The sequence below is a fragment of the Clupea harengus genome, chromosome 17, assembly GCF_900700415.2.
Source record: "Clupea harengus chromosome 17, Ch_v2.0.2, whole genome shotgun sequence".
Lineage (NCBI taxonomy): Eukaryota > Metazoa > Chordata > Actinopteri > Clupeiformes > Clupeidae > Clupea > Clupea harengus.
Window position 1 is genome coordinate 13,391,937 of NC_045168.1, and position 11,375 is coordinate 13,403,311.

The following is an 11,375-nucleotide window of genomic DNA, read 5'->3' on the forward strand; positions in this document are numbered from 1 at the left end:
TATTTTTATGTCATCTCGTTAAAAAAAAAGTGGGACAAGTTGATGAGAGGGAGCAAAAGGCTGAGGGGGTGTGCATGAGAGAGAGGGAGAGTCATAGATAAAACTGTAGAATAGTCACACACTTTCTAAATAGAGACAGAGAGAGAGAGAGCGAGAGTCATAGATAAAACTGTAGAATAGTCACACACTTTCTAAATAGAGACAGAGAGAGAGAGAGAGAAAGAAAGAGAGAGTTATAGATAAAACTGTAGAATAGTCATACACTTTCTTAATAGAGACAGAGAGAGAGAGGGGGAGAGAGAGAGAGAGAGAGAGAGAGAGAGAGAGAGAGAGAGAGAGTGAGAGAAAGGGAGCAGTGTCACCCACCTCGTAAAGATTGTACGGACTGCATACCTGCTACAATAATGTGGGACAATTGGCCCGAGATTTCTGTTCCTGTCACTAGACAGGTGCTGAGAGAGAGAGATGTTCAGAGCTGGGAAGACACTGGTAGGGAGCAGGTGCTGAAAGAGAGAGATGTTCAGAGCTGGGAGGACACTGGTAGGGAGCAGAGTTGTGGAGTGGGAGGACAGTTTGAGCACATCGATGGAGGCTTTACATCCCGTCTTACAAAGACTGGTGGTTAAAAGATGGTTGTCACATGTCTTTGGGCTTAGTTCATGGAGCTCTGTTGCCATGTTTAAAAAGTAAGAAGAAACACTTCTGGAGTTGACCGTTAACTGCCAATTGATTCTCAATAGTGAATACCAGTGCCATGACAGTTTCATTTTCTATACTTATCTCCCACAACATATTTCATTTTTCACAAATCAATGTTATAGAGAAATCAATGTTCCGTTTTATGAGCCTGTTCTCCTGTCTTGCTTTGTCTGTGGTTTCATTTCCAAGAGACTCAATAGACTGTATTGGACACCCTGAGATGAAAATATGTGGCAATCTGTATTAGTCATTATTTTTGCTTATGCAAACATTCACTAGCTTTGAAACAAACAAACCCAGTAGCTGCTCAATACGTAAAATCAATCTGATCGTTTGGTTAGTCTGTGCGTGTAATTAGATAGAATTACATACATAGAATGACTCTGACCCTGCAGGACCTTAGGTCATCTTTAACATATTTGCACATTCTCACTTCATCAGAGAGTGATAGAAACACAGGTTCATCCAAATGGGCTCTGCTGGTCCTCCTGTGTTCATGCTGAAATATTTTTGAGCAAGACACTGTACCCCAGCAACTCGCATCTAGCTGGTGAGCGAACTTGTGTTAATGTCATGGATGCTTGTGTGCCTGCATTGTTGCCTACGTGAACATGCTGTGTGTAGGACATCAAGTGCCTGACAGGGGGCGCCAAAAAGGATTACGTGATATAAAATCGTAAATATTATACATGAAATGATCCATGACATGAAATAATAATTTACCTGAACTTTAAGATAAAACACAATTACATTTCACACCATTTAACCAGTACAGGCTATAAACATACCTAAACTAATAAAGTAAAAGATTAGGGTGCCCCTCCCCCATCAACCTGTGGTTTATTTTGATTGTGCCTGACAAGCTTCCGCAGACAAGCTGATGGCAAGATAAAGCGTGGGCTACACATTTAGAAAAGTATCTAAAAAAATCCAAGTTGGAAGCTGAGAAAATGCTGGAAAATGAGCCTACACCATGTTTACAAGCTAAAGACCATGGACCAAAGACCATGGAGTCTAATGTTTAGACCTAGTCTATGCAGCAAACAATTTATGCTAGCAAATAATTAAATGAACAAAATGCTGTGACATGAGCAAAACAAATGGCTTATTCTAACAAAGATATAATAATAATAATAATAATAACAACATTTTATTTCTTTAGCGCCATTCTGGCTGGACCCCAAAGTGCTTTACAGAATGCATGCAAGTCAAAATGGTAAACATAATGAACGAAATCAAATTAAAACACAGAATATACCTACATAAAAGTATGATGTATAATAGATTACAAAACAAAACAATATGTTGTAATTAAATGATATATAAAGTCAAATGAACTAAACAAATACAATCTGGAAAGGCCTGTTTATAAAAATGTGTCTATAAAAGAGATCAGAAGGAACCTAGAGAGGATGCACATCAGATATCAGAAGGCTTTTCCAGAATTTAGGGGCCAAAACTGCAAATGAATGGTCACCCCTTGGATTTGAATCTGGACTCAGAAACAGACAGCTGTCTTTGATGGAGAGATCTGAGCGGTCTTAAGGGCCCATGGACCATGTAACTGGCAGGACCACGAGGCCCCGAGGCCTGCCTCCTTTTGAACATCAAACCTGTTAAAAAGAATTGTATTCCATCGGAAGCCACATGTCATATTGTCAGAGTGGACACAATAAGGGGAAATAATGGATTTTATCCGTCCATCCATGAGTTTTTTTTGTGTGTTGTTCAAAGGTCAAATTTGAATCAAAAACTCACTCCTAGATTTTTGCTGGAGGACTTGCAATTAGATCTTATGGACCCTAAATAGTTTTGGGCCATCCAGTTACATCCATGTCAACTCTCACAGATTTTCCATAAGTCATATTTCCCCATTTAAACTGCTTATGGGTGTATACATTAAATCGTATACATTTTTGGTTCAAAATGTATCGCATGCTATTCATTTCAAGAGCGACCGATTAAATAACGCATGAACATATAAATACACACTATGGTAAATAAAGAACATCAACCAGGGGTACGTTCGTCGTAGGATTGAAGCTAAGTTAATCAATTGGCCTTTTAGCCCGTTAAGATTAGCGAGCTGATTGAGAACAGCAAATATCGGTTCGTTAACGGCTGATCCGCATCCTAATCATGTGGTTAATTTCAACGAGGCTAAAGTTATCATGGCATTTGCGCGTGCACGTCCTACTTCAAAAGGCAGGAAAGGTCGATCACCAAAACCATGATTTTCTAACGGTATAATGGTTCTAAACTCAAAGAAAAGGGCTCTTTTTTTCTCCGCTGGCGAGTAGGAGATGAACATGAACGCTTATGAAGAATACAAGACCATAATCACGGCAAAATTCAACACCACCACCGCTGTGAGAGCAAGGTGTGTTGGGATGTCTATAGGGTGATATAGATATGAATACCTGACGGCAAGTGTCAGCTGGTACAGAGGTTTCCTCTACCGGTTTGAATCTGCATGGTTGCTAGTTCAAATCCCCTCACCTCCTTCCTCGATGTAGTTTTACATTTCCTTGGAAGTCGCTTTGAATAAAAGCGTCTGTTAAATGACTAAATGTATTAATAACAAATGCAATAAATTGAAGCAGTGAAAATAAAATTGTCTGTATTTCTCTCTATTCTTATCATGAGTCCACCTTAATCATTTTCTACAATAATGATATGCTATGGTGTACTAATAACACTCATATAATTATGAGTGCTTTGTTCTCCGCATCACCGACACTACAAAAATGTACCACTCGCAAAAAAGCGCAAGACAGTCAATGTTCGACTGTGGTGTTTGCAATAAATGACCCGAGAAGGTCTTGTAAATTAATGATTCCTTGTCGGCTGAATCGGTAGCGCTCATACAAGAATAATGGATCTTGGCGATCGCAAAGAACTCTCTCCCTCCGCTAATCTAACTCTAATATCAGTCCTTGGTCAATGGGATCCCTCCTTTTTCCGGGGGTGTGGCAAGCTTATCCAGCTACACTTAAGTTAGCCTGCCCTGGAGCAGGTTAGTGCTAATCGATATGTAACTATGGTGATTTATCAAAAGTTGCTTCCACGAACCAAAAAGAGGGGCGTTTTTTATCTTAGCCTGAAAATTAGCTTGCTAAACCGCTTAGCGAGCTACGACGAATACCCCCCAGATGCCTGTTTACTGTGAAGTCTTGCATAATATCCTGCAGGTCCATTCTCTAGAGATGCTCGATTGGGTTCAGGTCTCCTGAACTTTGGCAGAGTTGTTTCCCCATAGCCACTGTGTTTTCCCCATAGCCACTGTGTTTCCCTATAGCCACTCTGTTTTCCCCATAGCCACTCTGTTTTCCCCATAGCCACTGTGTTTTCTTAGCAGTATGCTTCAGGGTGTTGTCTTGTTCAAATGGAAACCGTCGCCCCAGCCTGATATTCTGAGCACTCTGGAAAAGGGTTTCACTCAGGGTTGCTTTGTAACTCTCTGCATCCATCTTTCCCTCTATCCTCCTGACTAGTCTCCTGTACCCTGTCACAGAAACGCATCCCCACAGCTGCCACTACCGTGTTTGTGACTGTAGGGGGCGTATTAATAAAGTGATTGGCTGTGATTTTGAGGGTTTTTTTCTTTTCCTGTGGGAGTTCATAAAACTGTGATTTCAACCGGATATTGTGAGGGTTTGTTGTGACTGTTGGTTAAAATTGTGAAAAAAAAGTGATTTTGATTTAAATAGATCAATTGCAAAAATGAAGAAAGTGAAGTCCATTACCTACCTTCCATAAAATCCTTGAATTTGTGTGAATTTCTGAAAATGCAATACTGATAATTCCCGGACGGACTGTTAATTGTTGTAAGAGCACTTACAAGATATGATTAACATGATTACTTCTTAGTAAAAACCTACCAGAATTCAGCTTGCTATAATAAAATGCTGGTTTTGTTAATTTTTTTGTAGTTTGTTGTTTATATTGCAACCCATGCATAAATGGTTAGCAGCGGCCTTGTTGCGCAGGGTGCCTTGTAAAGTGGTTGGAGTGCTCTAGTCTAGGGAGTAGAAAAGTGCCATATAAATGCAGCCCTTTCACCATTTAATCACATTAGTTTACCAAGCCTAGAGAAACATGCCCTGGATGACACCACAATACTGCTGAATGGGAGGACAGACAGGTAGACGTGAAGCCCACAGCGAGCGGGTGGTGCCACGTTAGCCCAGTGGAGGGGGTCACAGCGAGCGGGTGGTGCCACGTTAGCCCAATGGAGGGGCCCACAGCGAGCGGGTTGTGCCACGTTAGCCCAGTAGAGGGGGTCACAGCGAGCGGGTGGTGCCACGTTAGCCCAGTGGAGGGGGTCACACTCCTGCACCTGCCACTGACCGCACCTGCCACGGTTGCCTAGACACAGATAATCCCTTCATCCCTAGAAAGTAACATAGTTGTCCGAAAAAAAAAGATATTGGTGTCATTACAGCTTTATTTTGTCTTTTAACTTCACAGTTTGAAGATGAGAGTATACTTACGTGAGTGAGCGTGTGTGTGTGTGTGTGTGTGTGTGTGTATGTGTGTGTGCATGCGTGCGTGCGTGTTAGATTTCTGTGTGTTTACATCTCTGAATGTTTCTCTTTTGTCTTCAAATCAAAGCTTTGAAAAAAAAAACTTGCTACAAAAAGCCTTTAGTCTATATTTTTTCCTGGGTAGCTGTGAGGCTTCCATCTCTCACACAGTCTGCAATCCTCTCATCACACTGATCTAATCTTCAAAGACAAGAACACCAAGACCTGAGAAACGAGGAAAAAAAACAGATGAACAAAGAAAGAGAAAAATGGAGAGAGGGAGTCGAGGAGGAGGAGGGATCCAAGTGACAGGCCAAAGTCAAGGCTGCCTTTAATGCTGAATGTCAGAAGGGGAATCGGAAGCGTGGCCTGGTTTGATATAAGTGGGCATCTAAATAACAGCACAGGCAGAGATCCGGACAGATTTATGCGCACCCCGTGTCCACTGAGAGGAAATGTCCTGCTAGCCATGTCCGGCCACGTCCGGCTCAAATAAATTTATCGTAGGAGACAAGGCCGCGTGCAGCTGAGTTGCTCCGTGACAGAAACCCGTCTCTTCTCCTCTATCCTGCCCTGTTAAATAAGAGGAGGACCACCAGCGTCACAAGACGGGAGGGAGAGATTTCGAATCGTGGCTTCAGACCCTGTCCAACTGTGCAAGAGAGAGAAATTCAAACCGCCAAGGTCACATTTAAATTTCTTTGAGTTCCTACATCATTAACATATTCACAACCCTGTCGTCCTTGACGATGGGAGGGAATTAATTCCTCGCCGGATGTTGACATGGAGACCGAAAGGAGACGAGCTGGCCACTGACGTCCGTTCGGATGGCCTAATTGGCTCATTTGTAAGCGACAGGAAGGGGACTGTTCACACATGGCTCGTGTGGGCGAAGGCCTCTAATCACAGTGGCTGCTTACAGATGTGCACCTGGTTATGGCTGTCTCTTTTCAACGGGAGACTTGAGACCTGAGAATACTCTTCATCTCCTTTTAGTCACACTGCAGACCAAAACAGAGCCCCAGTGAGACAATACAGCTGTACTCTCTTCCCCCCAAAATACATTCTGGTTGGCTGTATATTAAAGCATATGTGGAAAAAAACCGAAACAAATGGACTTCTCTTTTTTATGGTGTAACAGTGACTCTGCCTCCAAAAGGGAAACAATCAGAGCAAACTTCATGAGGTGTTTCATGCATAATCCATCTAGTTAGCAATAGGGTAACACAAAACAGAGTTAGTCGGCAGAATTGCCTCTCTGAGATTGTCACTGCAGTGGTGTTCCTTGCCTCTAAATCTCATTTAATGGCGTTCCGTGCCCGCCTCCAAAAAAGCCTCTAATTTGGTGTTTATGAATAGGATCATGCTTCGGGAGAGCGCAATCAGAGCACTGATTACTTCTCTCCTAATGTTCGCTGCTCTCATTTCCCCCAAAAGCACAGGCTCCACGGTGCGCATCTCAGAGCGCGTTTGAAAACAATCTCATCCCCATGACCCAAGTAGCTCAACTCGCCGCCCCGCTGGGCGTGTTTCCTCCCGCATTAGCATCTAAATTGGGTAATTCTCGCTTTTAACGGACCGCTGAGGCTCGGCGGGTGGCCAGCGAGAGAGTAAAGATCAGACCTAATCAATCGAGTGTGGTGTAATCAAAAGAGACATGCCACATTCGTGTCTGGTTAATATCTGCCATTTAAATGAAATTCCATCAACCTTCTGCCTTAGACATATGGTGGAAGCAAAACGCACTTAGTTCCAGCTGAAACTTCTGTCAGCTGGGCTCTGACTGGGTAGTTTTATTTTTTTATTTCATTATTATTTTGTGACAGCCTCAGAAGTAAAGGTCAATTTTATCTGCTTGTCAGGAAGAAAGGAGCTTGATATTTTAGCACAACTCCATGTTTTCGACACAGCAGGAATGTCCTGTCAGTCTAAGATGTCAAGGGAGGCTTGAGGTGGCATTTTCTTGCCGATCACAACCTTTTCTGAGAAATCTTTCAGCAGAGGAGCAACATTAAGTTGGCCCTTTTTTTACAAGAAGAACTGGGCTGACATATTTCAGATGTTTGGAAAGTCATTAATATTATGCACACACACACACACACACACACACACACACACACACACACACACACACACAAACACATACACGTGCACATGCACAAACATATACAATCCAATCACACAAACCATAAACACATATTTTCAAGCACACCGTATGAAAAACAAGTGAACACACACACACACACAACGTACACAAAGCAAACTGCTCGATGGGAATGTGTTTTAAAGTTAAACAAGATTTTATGCTTTCCCACTTATCTCTCCTTCAACTGGCATTGCAGTGAAGTTTTTTGAAAACCTTTTAATACCAACTGCACAACAAGGAAATATTTTTTGCAGCAGTATAAAAATGTTCCATTGCAGTACAACTCCTTTTCAGCTAGTATTAGGGAAAGAAGGGAAAATAACAGAAAAGAATGGTTGGCTTCTGAAAGCATTCTTTTCTGACCAAATAAAAAAAAAACTGAAAAAGAGAATACCACAAGGCTCTAAGGGTTGTCAAGCTTGCCAAGGGGTGCTGGAACCTCATGATTGTAATGTGCACTCACCTCTTGGCCAGGTTAATGAAATAGCATTACTGAAACATCCATTAAACATTACATTGCTCACGCACCGGTTACTCATGTTAATGTTCAAAACATTATGGGTTCAAATTGTATTACTTGAGGACGTTTAATCCGCAATCACAATTTCACATTTGATAACAGAATATGTTATTAGTTCATTAAAATATTTGCGTTCTCACTGATGGATTTCACACACACACACACACACACACACACACACACACACACACACACACACACACACACACACACACACATGAATCTGATGCTATGAGCTGGGTGGCCAAGGTGATTCTAAATGGGAATTGTGTTACTATGTGACAATGGCGGGCCGCTGGTTTTTTGGTTAGGCCTTCAGTGATGAGTTTAGTGTGAGTAAAAAACAATTGCGGTTACAGTGTTTCCCCCACTTTTCAGGCATATTGAGATGAAAAACACTGAGGAAACGCATGGCTTAAACAACGTTACTGTTGCTAACAAGGTCGTTTTGAAGCAACCCTTTACATAACCTTTAATGTACAGCCTACAGCCAATCAAGGCTATTGTCAAAGCAAAGATACATTCTTTCAGTTGTTTATTGGTCAACGACAGCAAAACATGGTTTTGGCAAAGCAGAACTGTCACAGCAAAGCCCTGTTCTCAAGTTACTGTGACATTTCACCAAACATCGTCACAGTGTGATTACGTACACAAGCCTGCAGTTCGAGCTGAGAAGGCCTTGGTCAAAGACGTTTCTGATAGATCACACCCACACCATAGAAATAGAATAATTGAATTGGCTGATCACACTGATGTGTCTGTCAATCAAAATTAGATTTTTCCATTCACTGACACTACTATGGACTTGCTGAGGATGCAGTGAAGGCTCAGTCTCGCGCTTCACGGAGAACGAGACATGGATAAATTCTGTCCTCTCTCCTTACTATCTGTTACCACACTCTTACATCGCATGCCTGAATGCAACGAGAAAAGGCAACGATCGAGAAAATGGGCAAACGCATATAGATTGTAAACAAAAATATTATTTATAAATACATTATTATTTCCTCATTTTGAAATGTGTTAGGCCTTCAGAGGCTTAGCAGGCCACTGCTATCTGACAGTACAGCAAGCTTTTTGTTTAACAATGCGGTGGGTTGGAAACTTTAATGGATAAAAAATATCTCAGACATAGACCTTGGGAAGACTCCTCTTGCCCTTGAAGGGTTATTGTGGGAGTCTGTGTTCGAATTCTGTAATCGTCTTTAGTAAGCAAAACCTTTTTATTTGACCTTTTATTGTTTGAGAACAAATACAACCAAAGAAACAAAGACAGTTGTCTATAATATTTCAGAAAATCCGTGCTTATTTTGAAGGCCCTGAGCAACACTTAATGAGCATCTTACTGGAAATTGCCTCTGACTAAACGCAATCATTCTCCCTCAGTGCCCTGGGCGTATTTGACCTTGTCCAGCACAGCTCTAAACGCTGCTCTTTAAATCGTTAAGATTTGAGCCGAGAGCTCGAGGCCAACTCTGACACATCCCACTGAGAGCCTGAATCGATCATGTCCGTCACAGCATCCCACACTCACCGTATTTAACCAGGCTTAATTAAGGCTTATTTTCAATTAATAGCACTACTTGCAGATGGAGTACATTGGCAGGGATTTCTCGCTGTTGCAGTATGGCTTGATGTTTTCTAAAAGTTTGAATCTTTAGAACTAGCAAAGTGTTGAATAAATGATTTTGGAATGAGCAAAACACTTAGAGCTTAAACTGATATTAGCACTCATCTAAGTGTTAAAACACCATCAGCATGTTTGAGAGGAAGGGCAGGGGGCACCAGAGAATGTTTGACCACCAGACCTACATGGGTGTTTAGTTTGAACTGCCTTATAAAGGAAAAAAAAAAAAGATGTCTAGTTTAAGTTCAGCATTTCTCCCCTTCTTTACCTCTGCCTCTCTCTGTCCAGTCCTTCCAGCCCTGGGGTGGCCTTCATTCTTCTCATAACATGAACAGGATGTACCCCATCACAGAAAACCAGCTTGAGTGTGTGTCTGATAAGAAGCTGTCAGTCTACAGCCACAAGCACAGAGATGAGAAAAAAAAAGATTTTGTGAGTTTAATTTTTTTTCCCTTCAGGGCAGAAAACATGGTTGGGCAGGGGAACTAAGCCATCTAGTATACCTTGATTTTGCACTCAGCTTCCCAACTCGATAGTTCTGCTTAGATTGAAAACTGTGAAACTCACATCCACCACACCACAAAACTCATTTTCAGTTACATTTTCAGTGTGATCCGTGAAGCTATTAATTTTTTCTCTCATACCTCTCCAAAAATTCCCCTTTATGACAAAAACACATGTTATTCTGGTCTTGTCCCCTTTATGACAGGCAAAAACACATGTTATTCTGGTCTTGTCCCCTTTATGACAGGCAAAAACACATGTTATTCTGGTCTTGTCTCCAGCTATGCAAATTCCTCCAGCCTTCGTTGGTCTCCCTCTGTCTAGGCTCAGGGTTGCAGTGTGTTTGTGAGCTGAGATTATGAGCTAATTAGACACAAGATACAGCCCTGGGGTAACATCCAGCAAGATGTTCCCTTTAGCGGCGAGTCTCTGAGGACCGTCTGTGTTTGGAGTCAGGGAAGAAATATTAAAGTGAGAGAGTAAAAAAGGAGGACAAAGTTAAACAACGGAAGGTTGGGGGGGGAACAAAACAAAAACACATTTGGTTCTGTCACACATCATACCTACACAAATATGCACTCTGATTAACACTAATACATCTTGGGTTGAAGGAAAGCTATTAGCTTTTCACGTGGTCTTAAAACGCATCATGGAAGATGCAGCATATTCCGGACATCCTTTCCTGTGGAGATTAAAGGTTGGCTGTCGCATCCTTGGCAGTCATGAATGTGAATGTGACTTTCCCCAGCGGGTGGTCAGTCGTCTTTTCTTCTCCACAAAAGAAACTGTGATATCAGAAGATTTCCCCTCCACCCAGCCGCCCTCGGCTGACATGTCAGGTTACACAGACCCCATGGAGAGACCAAAGGAGACAGCGCCAGAGGCCTGCCTGTCACACACTAAAGGAGAGAAAGGTATTTCACGAAAATAGACACTTTCTAAAATTGCTGCCCCTGCTTGGGTCTTGATCAGATCACATTAGGGCCTACATGATGCAACCACAAAGTAAGAATGTTCTCACCATGATTCTGTTGTGTTCTATGAATTCTGAGATGTTGTGCAGTACTGCATCAGGAATAAAGATGAGCACGCCTGTCTAAGTCCGGTGTTCAAATCCAAAGCAGATTCAGTCTTCTCCACAATAAGAGAATATAACAAGAGATGAGAGATAGTACAGGCACCTAACATAGACATTTACAGATTTTTTTTAGGTATTTAGTGATGTTTTTGTCTCACGCTTTTTGTCCCACGGCGATGTTCTGGCTTTGTTTTTCTGCAGGCTATTTATGGTGGGAGTTATTTTTGGCCTTAGGGTTTCTTTTTTTTAAATCTTTGTGCCCTGCGATAAGCAAT